Source organism: Lactuca sativa, chromosome 4, assembly GCF_002870075.4.
Source record: "Lactuca sativa cultivar Salinas chromosome 4, Lsat_Salinas_v11, whole genome shotgun sequence".
Lineage (NCBI taxonomy): Eukaryota > Viridiplantae > Streptophyta > Magnoliopsida > Asterales > Asteraceae > Lactuca > Lactuca sativa.
In genome coordinates, this window is record NC_056626.2 from 136,193,268 (window position 1) to 136,209,977 (window position 16,710).

At 37.6% G+C, this 16,710-nt stretch overlaps 1 non-coding gene across 1 annotated transcript; it reads left to right on the forward strand.

Moving 5' to 3' along the window:
• Positions 1–16,279: 16,279 nt before the first annotated feature.
• LOC111886236 (small nucleolar RNA R71) lies at positions 16,280–16,386 on the forward strand. The gene has a single exon (XR_002848359.2). It is a non-coding gene; the product is annotated as a small nucleolar RNA R71 (small nucleolar RNA).
• The last annotated feature ends 324 nt before the right edge of the window (positions 16,387–16,710 follow it).

Sequence of the window (16,710 nt, forward strand, 5' to 3'; positions counted from 1 at the left end):
TTACGGCATACCTCTTCTAAGTTATAAAATAGTTTGTTGGGTCCTAGCCTTAATATTTCATATTGGGTGTCATATTAAGGACTTTAAATCAACTATCTTGAATATCTCCCAAAAGATGTCTGTAATAGATACCTATGATCTTCCCAAATCTAGTGAAACAAGGTTTCCTAAATGAAGATGATGTCCTTTGAAAATATACTTCTTTCACCTCCTCCAATTATTCTCCCCAACCCACAAGTTCTTGAAAAGTTTAAGGTCACTCAAGCCCTATTGGCAAGGCAAGGTCTAGGTGTGAACACATCTTGGAGATGTAGTCACATATTGACAAGCCGGGAGAGTTGGGTGTCAAAGTCTTGAGAAAGTTGGTGGTTCAATCACTTTCTAAGTCACATAGTGAGTTCCTTTGGGACACCTATGAAACAGACTATGACAAGACCCTTAATGATCTTATCTATTTGCTAAGATCAACTTCCTAAAACTTTATGGACATTGACAATGATGACATCGGATATCCAGTAAAGCATTCTCTTCCCAATGGAAAGGGATCAGCCATAGTCAACTCGGTTGACCAAATGGTAAAGAGAAAAGCTAAGTCTGTGATAGTCTCATGTACCATTATCAAAGGGTCCATATGTTTATATTGCCAAGGGAAGGGGCATTGGTTGCGAAGCTGCCAAATTTACCTAAGGATGTTAAAGTCAATAAGTTTGACTCTACTTCAGGTAAAGACCACTATCTAACTTTGTTAAGTTTCTATTCTGAGATTCCTGATACATGATGTGACTGGGTCACATGGTGATGTTTTAAGAATCAAAGAAAAGTGAAGAAACTTAAAGAAAGAATATGCTGAATCTGATGGCGTAGATGGATTTCTATCGCATAGTTTGAAGATCGGATTCTTGAGCAACTTCTTAGGAGTTATGAGATATTGCTTAGGAATAGATAACAACAAGTTTTCATATGGATTGTAAGGATAAGTTTTTCCGCAAAGTTTTAAAATAAAAGAAATTTTTTTTGATTTTATTTATTTTAAAATATCCTTACAATGGCTTTTGAGGAAAAATTGTTGCTTATATGATTCCATTAAGAGCAAGAGTGGAAATATGAAATTGATTCTTTCATTTGTGGTAATGTCTAGATTTACCAAATAAGGAAAGATTCTCATCACCCAAGTTTCAATTGGACCGGAACTTGGAATCATGCAAGTTGTATAGCATGATGAATGAGAACTTTCAAGTTTTGGAAAATTAAGACTAATTACTCGGCCACATGGATGTGTGAGTCAAGTAAAGGACTAAGGGATCGAGTACACATTCTTGTGCACTGATTAAGTCCACCACAAAAGATTGATAAGACTATTCGTCATAGTTTACTAAAGCTCAGTAAATATGATTATACTTACAAGCTTAAGTGTAACTCTGAGACATTGGAAAAGGTTCAAATGTATGGCAGGGCGAATAAGAAGAATCAAATTAGGCAGAAGGATAAAAGTTTCTCATATCTGAAAAGATGGGAGAGTACTTTAGTATCAGTTTTGTGATCATCTTAATGATTAAGAAACCATATCAAAATTAGTTCTCTAAGGAAATCTTAGTGCATTCTTATGACTAAGAAGAGGAACTTGAATTGTTGAAATGGTTAAATCAAGAAGATGAGTCATACTTCGTTCCAATACAAGTCTTAGAGTCATACTCCAAGATTGTCATTTGAGTGACATGTCTTAAAGAAGGTTTAAAACACTTGTCAAATGTAAGAGTAAAAGTTTTCTACTCTTGTACATTTGAAATTGGTAAGTTGTGATGTTTTGGATAAAACAAAGACCAACTTAGGCCAATTGGGTAAAGTGTTTTTCTTGATTAGAATCCGCACTATCTCTTGGATGTTTGACAAGGGAGTCTTATATGTCAAGAGGACAGTGGGAGTCTTAAAGGTCTTGAAAGTCTCAAGAAATAATCAAGAATAAAACCTGAAGTTCTTCACTAGCACACGACTTGAGGTTTATAACCTATCGTGTTGACATATCTGTGCCCATTCCAGTTAAAGTTGGCTTTGCATATGAGTTCTTAGAGTTCTCAGTTTGTTGCATAACAACTTGGAAGCAATGGCAGGCCCTTGAGCTGCCAGGTGGCAAGAAGTTAAGATTGAGTTCAATCCATATGGTTTTGGATTTGTCATTATCTTTGTCTTGTGATTATGGTTTGACAAATTCATATGGGTAGGAACTCATACACCATATAAATCTAAGTGTCATAAGGTTTCTCTCCGATTCATGAAAATGATGGTGAGGAAACGCTTTCACTAAGTAGATTTTACGAAGATATCAATTGTGTTATTTGCATTTTCAAAAGTCGTTAGTGGAGCGCGTGTGGTTAACCGGCACACTAACATGGACTTGTGAGAAATGGAAAATGCCTAAGCAATTGAGACCATGATTACGGTATCCCTTTTCATGGTTCTTGAAATTGCTTAGACACACAGGTGAGCTATCTACGGAAAGGGTGTATGAATCTAAATTTCAGACTGTCCAGCTGATTTCTGAGTACATGTCAAAGCTAGTGGGAGCATAAGTGTTATGCTAATAATCATCATGTTAGTGGGAGCATGATAATTATGATAAGTATTGCAAGTTAGCAATGTTAATTATAGAAAACAAAAGTTTCAATTGGGAAAAAGTTGTTTTGCTATAAGCTTAGATCATGAGGTTTTAATCATTTAGTCAAGGATATATATGAATTTCATGTTGGAATGGCTCAACATAAGGAAATTTTGTATATGGGTCCATTATTTGCGGTCTAAAATTCGATTATGATTACGGCATCCCTTTTCATAATCTGAATTATGAGAAATTGGCAAATTGAAATGGAAATATTATAGCAAAAGACCGGTTTAGTCTTTATGTAAGACATCATGAATCGTGTCCCATATGCTTCGGATATAGGATCGATTACATGTGCTATATTCATCCGTTCTAAAATTTTCCAAATGCCTGGGGCATTAAGAAGGGAAAAGGTTTAGAACTGGATATGACTAAAAGGATTAAACAATTGTCGAGGACAATCTAAGGTTTACCAAAGATTGGTTACTCAAGGACAATTGGAAGTATAGTGATAATTCTGGAAGGACCATATTGACATAATTTGTAAGGAGGCAACTCTTGTTCAGAAGTGATAGTCAAAATGGAATCTGGAAATGTTTCAAAGTTAGAATTTTCAATCAGTGTAAGATTAAGGAAACTTAATGCAAGAAGGATATTTCCAAGGAGTTGATCTCCTTTGGAATACTCTGTAATGTTTGTTGCCAAGTCTTTGTGACTTTGTGCATAATCGTTACAAGAGGATCAATGCATATAAGTTTAGAATCTAACAGATTTCAGTAAATGGCATGAATTTGGAATTCTTGCATTTGCGGTAAGGATTTGGGAGTGTGAAAAGAGAATCATTGAAGTTATGTTCAATTGATCTAGTTCACAAAGTAAGGATCATAGACAAACATAGTATGCATACTTGGTGTGTGGCATGACTAGTGTTTAAGAAAACATAGTGTACATGCTTGGAGCATGGGACAACTATTGTTTTAAATTCAAGAATAAAGTTGATAGCTGAAACAGTATACAATGAATAATGTGTAATCATATGGTGATAAATAAAAGGTGTTTTATTTATGTTCAAAGATTTGATACCATATTGGATTCAATTATTATTGTGTTTCACTTTGCATGTTTTGACTTCCCAAATAAACTAGGTTATTCTTTAGGAATGACTAAGTTATTCAAACCATCCACAGTCGGTCATATGTTGGAAGTAGATATGAATTAAGACTGTCATGGGTTGGCTTGTAGAGGTCTAAGGTGTTGGACAAAGGGCTACAACACTCATGAGTGCTCATAAGTTCTGAGTATTGGATTCAACCCGCGCTCATTGGGATCACTTCATGGATTTTATCACGAGTGATCATGAGACGATAATATCTTATATTCTTCAAACCTAGAGATATGAGTTGTTACTATGAGTTGGTTGTACATTGATTGCACGAAAACGCATTTGGTAACTCGGTGCTATAAAACGTGCCTTTGTGTATGATTCAACAAGTAGTAGAACAAGCCATATGAGTCGAAGTTTATCCATTCCTTTTACCTTCGGGATAAAAGCGATATCTGTGGGCCCCTCGATGATTTGATGATGACAAATGGAAGTGCTCGGCCGGGCCAGGACTGATTTGATTTGTTCAATTAGTCAGTCGTCATAAATCGAAAATCGGGAAACAACAAATGGACAGAGAGAATGATTATAATCCATGTCTCAGTCCATATGATATCTAGAATGGAGGAATATATGATCCCTTATCTAATGGACAAGTTCGTTGACAAGATCAGAGTTCGACAGCAGCTTTACGAGCTACGATTGCCAGTTAGGTTTGAAGTCATGCGCAATAATAGTTTTAGACTTATCCAAGTGGGAGACTGTTGGATTAATGTCTAAGTCCATAACTATATTTGGTATGTACTTGACCCGACCCGGCATGGTCCATTTGGGTTGCACTTCACCGACACAATTTATATGGATAATCTTTTGAGAATAGTATGTTTATGATTAATATTAATATGTTATAAGTTCTAATATATTAATATGGAATCATATTATTTAACTAGTATTGATCAAGAATTAATTTATAATTTATTAAGTGATCAAAAGGAACTAATTAAATATGGACTCTTATATATATGGAATGGGCCAAGTTCATTTAGGTTGGGCTAAGCTTTCATGGATAGTCCATGGAGTGTTTAACCCATGGATCCTAGGAAATGAAAGGTCATGGGTATTAGGGTTTAACCCTAATCCTCCATACTATATAAAGATGTCTTTGGTTGGTGAAATTGGACTAGTGTGGATACACTAAAGAAGGGCTAGCCAATTTCACTAGAGAGAACCAAGTAATCATATTCTCTAAAGTATTCCAAGGTGTCTTGGTGATTTGTGATTCCACTTGAGGCTTCCACACTATTGGGGCTAAGCTCTTAAAGCTTGAAGACATCAAGCTACATCAAGAGGTATGTATTCTATCTTGTTACATTCATAGTTTTTGTATGCTAGATTAGGATAATACCTTGGATGTTCTTATTTGCATGTATAATAGAGAAAACATAGATCCAAGGTATTTAGGGGTTGCATGTACACTTAGGAAGTGTTAGAATGCTCAAAACCCAACAAATTCCAACTTGTAATCTTGGTTCCCAATCTTCTAAAAAACTTTGAACAGTCCAATAAACCTTGGACTCAACTTTCCTCGTTTCCCGAATCGTATAAGTCCCTTCCATAGTCAAACTTTTAGCAAAACCGAATCTCCAACTTCGAAGGTTATCAGTCGTCTTTTCTTGTCAACATAGCTCTTCTGACGATCCTCGGCTGCTAACATTCTTTCCCTAATCACCTTCAACTTCTCAGCAATCTCATGGACTATCTCGGGGCCCATAAACTGCTTCTCTCCGGCTTCAAGCCAACAAGACGGCATAAGATCCTTCTGTCCATACAAGGCTTGATAAGGTGCCATCTTGATACTTGAGTGAAAACTATTGTTGTAGGAGAACTCTACCAGAGGTAAGTGCTCGTCCCAATTCCCTTGGAACTCAAGGGTACATGATCTCAGCATATCTTCCAGTGTTTGAATCGTTCTTTCACTCTGGCCATCGGTCTGCGGATGGTAAGCAGTACTCAAACATAACTTTGTACCCAACTCCTCTTGTAGACTCTTCCAAAACCTTGACGTGAAACGACTGTCACGATCTGATACGATTGTAAGAGGAACACCGTTGATGTGCACAAAAGTACCCACTAATTTTAATATTTATAACCTAACAAACTTAAACTAACTATGCACTTATAGGCAGTGTACCTAGTCGGATTATAGTATAGCTTGGGTAAGTCGGGTGTCGATCACAGGGAACGGTGTTTCTAGTTAATCTACTTACTATTAAATTAACCTAATTATTAACAAGTTTAAAAGGGGGTTTTATCTGATTTTACAAGATCAGATGAACTTTACTCAAATCCAATCAATAAGTAAAAACACACTCTTGTTTAGTTCAAATACACTTCATTCTTATGGCTAGCTAATTATTATGGATTATCAAGTTGGTTTTAATTATATTAGTAATTTAGTTCTAACTTTACCAATTATTAATTAATTCATGTCAAACTATGTATGGTCACACACAATTGAACACAGAATCAATTATCAATATAAATATGCTATGTAAGATTTATTATCAAACGCAATTATGGTCACAATCTACGTTCTCTAACACAACTAAGTTTATTTACTCTAATTACTAACTAAGATTGGTCAATCCTAGCTCTAACAATTTAATGTTCACTAAATCATTAGGTAGACAAGTTCATGCATTTAATGGTCACTAGCTACACAGAACATGTAATCAAACAAATAGAGAAACAACCACAAGCATGCTAGGTAACTACAAATCAAACACAAGCAATTTACCAACTAAATAAATCCATAAAAATTAAGCTATTCATAGGTTAGAAGCTTCATCTAGCTAAACAAGAGTAGCTAGATTCAGCTGCTCATCATAGCAACTAACACACTAACACAAATCAAAGTGTAATAAAACATGTTCCTAATTAACTAAAATATGGACCTTAACTCTTTTTGGTGTTGAAAACCTTTTTCTAGAACCTTTCTTCTGCTCCAAATCGCCTTCTGGAACTCCTCTCTTCAACTAAAAAGTCCTCTTCTTGGTAATGATCAAGAATGCTTAAATAGCCACCAAAATCTCGCGCCACGTCGTGGCTATCAAGGCCACGTCCTGAGGTCCAAGTTATCCTTACCGGGCAAGGATTCCTCCATAACGCGATCTTTATCTTCTAGAATTTTCATGCCACGTCGTGGGTTTAGTAATTTTCGTGGATTTATTCATCTCTTGTGTTCCAAGTCTCCCATGTTCAACATATTGTCACTTTTGGTCCCTCTCTTCGAAAATACTTTTAATTGACTAAAAATAACAATTTAAAGTCATAGGTACCATTATTCTAAACATATTATCAACTTATTAATAAAAATGTACTTAAATATTGCCTAAAAATAGGTATAAATATGGCAATATCAAAATACCCCACACTTAGCCCTCAAGCAAATTTAAACTTAACCCTTGATTACTAACATCACATAGAACAATCCGACTCCAGCTCAGCCATTATGCCAAGACCTCAACGCATGCATTTGTGTCTAAAATTTTCCTAAAGTACCCCCGATACTTTAAATAGTCACAATCTTCATAAACATTCGCCCACTTTTTCCGAACAATGCTCATTTTATACAACCCTCCGAATCCATCCGCAAAAAACCTCCTATCCTCAAGGTATTTTTAGTTGAACAACCTAAGCATACATAATCTAGAATTACAATCTATGATACCACTATGGAGCTCTTTTGGAATTCTTCACTTCCTTGATAATTTGATCTTTGATTTCTTTGAATTCACCACCTTGTTGTTTAATTTTTGGTATCTTCAACTTTTTGAATTTCTTGGAATTTTGATCTTTTGATCTTCACTTTAATTGCTCCAAAATGCTTCAAACTTTTCTTGCAATTCTCTCTTTTTTTTTATTTTTTTTTATTTTTACATGTACCTCACTTTTTTTCACTCAAAACCTACATGCTTAAGAAGAGGCGCTCAACCTCAACCTTTATTGGTTATGGATAATAATTTTCCTGGATACATTTCAGGTTTAGGCTGCTAAACATATTGCATCCCTCAAACCAAGCGGGGTTATGTTTTTGTTCCATGATTTCACTAAAATAAGGGAGGCCATAAATGCACTATAACGTGTATTGGCTCAACTAAACATTTGAACTTTTATCGGATCATCCCACATAACACTAACCACTACAGTTCAAATTATTATTACTAGATTTAATTATTAAAAATTTCAATTTTCAAATTTTAAATTTTTACTATCAAATCCTATCATTATCTAGCAATTTACTTTCTCTACCCCTACCCTACACTTATTTCATACAATGCCCTCATTGTATGCATAAAATAAATCAAAATTAAAGAAAAGGGAGAAAAAGGAACAGACTCCCCTGGGATAGCGGTGTAAGCATCTCAAAAAGTGTGGAAAACGTGCATCCTGAATATGGACCTCCCAAAAATTGAAAGTTGGTGTAGAACTGAATGAATATGTAAATAAACCATGAACATGACTCAAAACTTCAATTCTTAAAAGTGGGTTCCAGTAAGTAGAAAAATGTGGGAAAGGATAAACTGATACACGTCGTGGCAAAGAGTACCACGTCGTGATATTAGATGAAAACGCGAACAGAAGGCTGCTTTAATTCTTTAAGTTGTATGAGAGCCACGACGTGGCGTAAGGAGCCCACCTCGTGGAAACTGAACATCAACAAGAATGCCTTATTGCTTTATTCATCCTAGCAGCTTGACCAGTGTCTAAATGGTTTAAGACTCTTCTATGTAAATATACTTCCCAACTGTAACCTCTCTCCTACTAACGTACCCCAGACTTATCTTGAATTGTGGGTTCCAATTCACAACTTTAAGCTTCCTTGACTTGAATAGACAAACATGAATCTTGACTTAACCTTATATGCTCCTGAGAATTCCAATGCTAATCTGAAAAAACGGAACATCCCAAAAGAAATAAAAGAGTAACATCATAGTTCAACAAAGTCTTACATTACAAACCAAATTCAAACATAAAAGAACACTACTTAAAACAAAACAAAAGAAAATAAATAGAAAAGAAAATCAATCATCATCTCCTTGTCCCTGTGCTCCCCTTGGTCCTGCCCCGTCATTCTGCAGATGCCAAAGCTCCTCCCATGTTGGAAAATAAGGATAATGTGGTGGCATAGAAGGTGGCCGGGTCACACCCAAATGTGAATATATACCCTCGGTAAGCTGGGTATGATAAATAGCATGCCCCCGGAGGTTATCCAAATAAGTTCCCACCCGACTTTGAAAAGGGTCGGTGGGCACTCCCTGTACATGCTGTGAAGTAGCACGCTCTCTCTCCATCTCTCCTCTGGCTCGCACATTTCGATGTCGTGGTCTGGCTGGTGGTTGCTGCCATGGCTGCGCCTCCTCCTGCTCCTCATCTATCGGCGATATAACAAAACGACCCTCGACATTCACCACTATCCGCATAACTGCCAAGACTTGAATGGTTAAATCAGTGTCCGGGAATCGGGTAAGATTCCTCACAAAGTCGTGGGTCAAAATATGATACGACCTAGCAAGGCGAGTAACCAAATGTCCCCCTGTAATCGGACTCACGGGCCTAGAATTAGCCGCTTTCTTCCCCATGAACCTCGCCACCATATACGGTAAATCACTGCAAACCCCAGGGGTAATAAGAGTGCACAGATAAAACAAATTTTGAATAGGGACTTTATCGCCATGATGCTTGTGATTTATAGAAAAAGTGATAAGGCGATGTAGAAATCGGAAAACAGGATTCCGAATTTGTGACTCACTCGAGTCACGAGTATTATACTCATGGTTGGAAATACTCCGCCAGAACTGCACATCCATAATACCGGAATTAAAATCCCGAACACATCCAAGTAGGAATGGTATGAAAAACGGAGATTGAGTCTCCACTTCGGTATAAAGTCCCATCCGCCAATCGAATTCCCAAAGACTACATTACCTATAAACATCACCCAAGCGGAACACAAGTGCCCGGTTGTAAGTAAAGTGAATGGTGCGTTCCTCGAAGCATGCGGTAGAGATAAACTCCACCGATAACTCCCGGTACACGGGTTCTTGAATTGCAAACAAATTCCTCCACCCGTTACAAGTGAAAGAAAAATGATCCCCTTCATATGTTTACGTCCAATAGCGTTCTAATTCAGTAACCATTCCCACACCACCGAGCCATCCCCAATCGATAAGCGGAGCAATCGCAAATTCCCTATTGTACAACCATCCCAACCGATTTTCATATGTAGTCAACAATGGTCGTGGAATGTTTTGTGGAAACTGATATAAAGGATGTATAGTCGCCACATCAATCGGATTTTCCTCCTGTGGAACAGCCCTTCGAGGTGCCATTTCTGCATATAAAGTTAAACCAAAGCAGCAAACTCTCAAAACATTAAAAAAAACTATCTGCCAGAAATCACGACGTGGCCAAGCTCGCCACGTCGTGGACCGCAGTCGGGACATGGGTATAGATCGGTTACTTTATATGCGATTTCAACCAAAAACAATGCTTGGGGTTTGTTCCTATGGATATTCAAAGGACATGCAACCTAGAATCAACAACTAATTTCAACCAATTTCATGAATCTCATTATTCACATAAACCCTAACCATTAAAATGTAAAATTGTAAGAAATAACTACAATTAATGGGTAGAATACATACCAAATGTGTGACAACCCAAAATTTCCATTCATACAAACAATTTGAAGCCAATAGAAGTAGAACAGTTACAGTGAAATTTCAGACTTCGGGTATAAGTTTGGCAGTTTTTCAGGATTTACACTTAAGGAGATATCAGGAGAGTGGATGCACTAGGGTTTTGTGCAACACTGTTATTCCAACACTCTGTTATATTAGAAATCATTTCAGGAATAAAAATATTTTCTGCCAAAAATATCTCAGGACTATAAATAGAATTCTGAACCAAATTGGTTCATTAGTTACATTCCATTTAGAGAAAAGTCAAAATTCTCTCTCACGGATCTTCGGGTTTTTATCCCAAATTGTGAATACTTCGATCTAGTTATATTATATAGCTTAGATTTTGTTTAGAAACATCAAAATCGGACCAAAACCCCAAGATTTGGGAGTTTACCGCCCAAGAACACTTGGGGAGTAAACTCCATTTTAAGGGCCAAAAGTGTCCTAATGACCCTCAAAGCCTTAGAACTCAAACTAGAAGCCTTCATTTCAATGTTTAGTCCACAAAACAATTAAGAATCAAGGGTGAAAGTGATTTCACGGCCAAGGAAGTTCTTGGACCGTGAACTCCATGTTTAAGTGCCAAAATGCCCTAAATGCCTTCATTTAACCAAGAGACTAGCATAACACATTAACTAGATTTGTCTAAGACCCAAAACAATCATAATACCAACACCTAGGGGTGTTCACGGCCGCAAACACATGGCCAAAAGGTTCATGGGCCGAAAACTCTAGTTAGGGGTGTTTTGATGCCACAAACACTTCCTAAGGCTTAGGCTTGAATTTAGAAATATACCCTAAAGTGTTTATAGCCTAGAAAACATAAGTAATCACAAGTATTAAGGAGTTTACGGCCAAGACAAGTTCTTGGGCAGTAAACCCCTATAAAAGGGGTCAAATGACACCCTAACTCCTTCCTTATGCCTCGAACCCAACATAGATCATAACCTTGAAATGTTAGGAACCTCAAAACATCAAATGGTACTCCTTACCATGAGTTTATGGCCGTAAACTCATGGGGGAGTGGTCCCAAGGCCGTGAACTCCTAAATGGAGTTAAAAAGAGGCCCAAACACTTGTTTAAGACTAGAAGCTCTTCACCACTTAAGTTGTATTAAAGTTAAGCTTCATTTTGTGACCTAAGTGAGAGTTTACGGCCAGGAGTTTACTCCCCTGGGCCGTAAACTCCAAAACATATGGTCATTTGACCATAAACTCCCATTAGAGGCATTGCACTCCTTTGTTGCAATCCATTTGCCTCCCAGCACTTGACCAAAAGTGTTTTCCTCGCATTAAAATGTTTATACTTGTATAATTAGTGTTTTAATCACTAATTATTTATATACATATGTCTTCATATGTAATTAGGATCATTGTGTGTGTCTAAAGTCTTCACTCGACACCAAGCACTTGTCCGATCCTTCCTTACGATAACAGTCTGTTCAATGCCAATCACTTACTGCAAGTGAGTTCATACCCCTTAATTAATGTTTTAAACTGCTTTTAAATGTTTTATGGGGGGGGGATACAAGTAGAATCATGCTAGTTATTATATCAATCACATGTGATTAATAAGTAGAATTATGGTAGTTATTATATCAATCACATGTGATTAATATGCAGCATTCAAATGATTTACTACACATTAACCGTTTTACCAAAAAGGTTCTTCAAATGATTTTCTTAAATGTTTTATATGTTTAAAAATCCTTATTAAATTGTTCATTACACACTGTATGATCCTTTTCAAACCATTTTACTCCGATCCGTTTTACTCCAAGCTATTACCAAATCGTTTTACTTCAAACTGTTTTCACTTCAAACTGTTTTATCGATTGACATCAAGTCGATCTTCTCTTAAGATAATAATTATGTTCAAAGGTTTTACAAAACTTATTTATGCTTTTATATTATAAATTGCATGCCTCTATATGTATAGCTATATAAGAAATGTTTAAAAGACTTAGGAAGGCTATCCACCCTATTTCCTTTTCGCGCTTGAGATGTGGTCTGGCGGGATATCGGGTACTCGTCCGAAGGTCGTTTAAATATTTGTTATATAACATATGTACATATATAGTCATAAAGGCCCTTCCAGTTCATCCCATGCCCTTGGGTAGCAAGGGTGTACATCTATGTCCATACGTACCAGTTAGATTACTAGTAAACTACCATATGGGTAGTTTAGGAAGATACTAGAGCTGTTACTAGAACACGATATCATATAATGAGTCAGTTCATTCATTAGTCAACATTTTCTAGAACATTACAATACATTACAATACTTGCTAGATAGAGAGAGAACACACATTACAGCTAGCACACGTAGAACCTTACAGTACACTACTATACTATTACATAATCACACTTACATAAGTACAATTACATGATCACACTATACCAGGATCTAAGTATACCGATGAATCACAACGCAATTCTGATCGTTATATCGAGTATACATGATCATAGTAATGTGGATGCTCATGGCTTGCATACATGCAGGGGTCGTGGGTAGGTCCCAAAATCCCTTTGATAGGGGAGCGTATAGTCTGGGATCTAGACATCACATTATACCTTATCCCTCAAATAAGGCAGTTGAGTACCGATGTAGTTATTTATATCAAATACTACAGTACTTAGAAGAATTACCCTAGACTTAAGGTAATTAGTACGGTTGTAGTTCGACACTACACCATAGTACTATTTCATTTTCCCATTACATTCATTCGTGAACATTCACACGACGCACGGTAATGTAGAAACTATATTTTTGGTTAATGATAGTCGGACTTAGGAAAATACACACTCTTACAAGAGACACACACAGACACTAGATGCCTTGTTAGAAGGCTACATATAGATCAGTTAAGTCTTGGTAGAAGACTCCATGTTATAATAGTAGGAATCGTAGGGATTTCTAGAGTTTTTCAAACGTTTACAGTTGTTTTACAAACATTTTCAATACTTACAGTTCATATACAAATTCTTACATACAAATTAAGACACTAAAATACTTATGATCTCACCAGCTTCAAAGCTAATACTCGCTTTCAAAATTACTTGTATCCTCAGGTCATCATAGACAGGTACCGATGCAAGGATTAGGGAAGATGGAGCTTGTTGAAGACTCCACTTTCATTTTGATTTATGCTTTAGTGTTTATTAGAATTTGACAGAACACACTTGTATAATAATTATATTATTAATGCAATGGATGATGTTGTTGCTTGTTTACTACTTTACATTGTTGTGATACTGTACATGACGTCCTCCGCCCCAGAACGTTTCCGCCGTTCTTGGTTTTTGGGTGTGACAAAATGGAAATAGACGTTAAGAAATTCGAAGGATTTGGAATACAAATTAAGAAATCGGCTGTGGGGACCCTCTTGTTTCCATTCGTGAGGCAGCATGCAAATGGGGAATGGGGAATGTGTGGTCAAAGGGTTTTAAGAAATGGTCCCCCCCGTGACTTTTTAAAGGCCACGTCGTGGCTGGCTTTGCCACGTCGTGGACTTTGAAAGATTATGGGCTATTTTTAAAAAAGAAATTCATCTGATACCGTAATCACTCTTTAACCATGACGTGGCTTTATAAGACCACGACGTGGCATAAGTCTGATTGCAAAAATTGTGTAAAATCACACATTTTAACTAACTACTTTGCATTTTATTTATTAATTAAAGCTCCCCACAGGTAATTCTTTACTAAGTATCAGTTATTAGACGATGAGTTGATATCTTTCCTAATTAAAAACTCAAAAATTAAAAAAAAAAAAAGAAAATGCAAACCAAGCTCGGGTTGCCTCCCGAGAAGCGCTTCTTTTTCTTGGAGTCTTGAGCTGGACTCCGTGCCTCCTACGTTGAATCCTCTGAATAGTCCATCACCATCTAGACCTTTTGTTCCTTAAAACTCCTCTTGTAAGCTTGAACTCGTCTTTTGTACGCTTTCTTTGAATTCTCTTTTTAGCTTTGACCTCTTCTTCAAGCTTGCGTTTAATCCCTTGAGTCTTGACTTTTTCTTCACTCTTCATCTCCATACCACTTGTCTCTTCCTTCACCATTTGCCTTGTCACCTTTGAAGTAACCTCTTCTTCATCACTTGTTATCTCCTCATCTTCTTTTCTCACCCAAGAAGGTGGACTCTTGTAAGCTATGACTTCAACCAAATATGGAACAGATGCCCTCGGTTTTGTTCTTATGACTTGATGAACTGTCTTGATCTCTTCTCCCATAAGCCTTTCTAGTTCTTCTAGTTCATTGTCTTCATTAATTGTGAACACCTCTTCTTGAACATGATCCTCTTGGAAGTCATCTTGCATTCCAAAAACTTCTTTTTCCTCTCCAACCCTCAAAGTGAGCTTAGACCCGCGAATATCAACCAATGCTCCAGCAGTATTAAGCAATGGACGACCAAGGATAATTGGAACATCGGGATCTTCCTTCATATCCAACACTACGAAATCTATTGGAAAAACAAATTTTCCAATTTTCACCAAAATATCCTCCACAATGACCCGGGGTTGTGTCACTGAACGGTTCGCCATGTGAATCGTCATTTTTGTAGCCTTCATCTTCGGAATTTCCAATTTTTGATAAAATGAAAAAGGCATCAAATTAATGCTAGCCCCAGAATCGGCTAAATCATTAACCTTCATTTTGTTACCAAACTCACACGAAAGAGTGAGGCGTCCAGGATCTCCCATCTTCTTCAGTGTCTCTCCCAACACAGCTTTTGAGCTTTGTTCACTTAGAATCACTTTAGAATGCTTCTTTAATTGCTTGCGAGTGTCTATCAAATCTTGTAGTAATTTCTGATGCTCGGGAATTTTGGATAAGGACCCGACAAAGGGAGTATTAATCGGGATCCCCTTCACATGGTTGAAAAACTCTCTATGCTCTCTTTCCAGTGGACTAAGGGTAGCTTGGGAAGGAAAAGGCAAAGGCGGCTGATAAACCGGAACGGACTCAGAAACTTTTTGTTCAAGCAAGAGCCACGTCGTGGCCAAAGAAGTGCCACGTCGTGGCGAAGCTGTTTCAGCAACCCCTTCACTTTCGAACTTTGGCTTCTTTGGTTTTGGATCAGGCTGTTGTGGTTCTTCTTCCAATGCCTCCAGGAACTCAGAGATTGCTTCTTCTTCATTATCGATGGCCATTACATGAGATTGGGTCTTCACTTCGGGATTCTTCGGGGACAACTTTTCATGAACCAGAGTGGCTAGTTGACCAAATTGTACTTCAAGGTTATGGATGGTGGCTTGCTGATTCTTTATTAAAGTTTGTTGTTCAATAATAGCATAATCAGTGGCATCGTGTCTCTTTTCCGAAGCTTCCATAAGCTTCATCAATATGGTCTCTAGATCGGGTTTCTTCTCAGCTGGTGGCTGCCCCTTTTGATAGAAGCCTCGACCTGTCTGCCTATACTTCTCTTCTTTTTGCTTCTTATACTCTTCATATGGCAGCCACTCCTTCTTTGGTTTCCTCCAGCTTTTCTGTTCCCAAACTCATCTAAATTGCAGTCCTTGGTCAAGTGTGGACCACTACATCTCTCACAACCCACTCTTATGGCATGAATTGACTGGTCCATTTGTGTCATCCTTCGATCCAAATTATTCAGCATGGCCATTACAGCTACTATTTCTTCAGTTTGGGCCCCTCCACCGCCTTTGATTCCATCTTGACTAGGGTTGTGGTATTCGCGAGAGTGCTTCGCGAATTCTTCAATCAGCTCCTTGACCTCCCTTGGATTTTTCATTGCCAAAGGTCCTTGAGAGTCAAGGATTTGTCTCGTCATAACGTTAACCCCATCATAGAAAATCGACATCTCTTGTTGCACATTTAGATCATGTTGAGGGCAATTTCTGAGCAAGACCTTGTACCGCTCCCATGCTTCGTATAATGACTCCCCCGGCTGTTGCTCAAAGTTGGCTATTGCCTTCTTGAGTTTAGCTATCTTGGATGGTGGGCAAAACTGATCCAGAAATTGCTCACACATTTGAGCCCAAGTGGTGATTGTACCCGGTGGAAGTGATTTTAACCACTCTTTAGCTACTCCCTTGAAAGTAATGGGAAGCATCCTAAGCAAGACGGTGTTTCTATTGACATTTGGGACATTGAAGTAATCCGCAATGTCATTGATTTCATCTAGATGCTTAAAAGCATCCTCATGATCTTTCCCAAAAAATGGGATATCCTTCAGTGCAGTCAAGATGTGCCCTTTTAGCTCGAACGTGGCAGTGGCAGGTATTGCGGGATGGACTAAACCGGGACC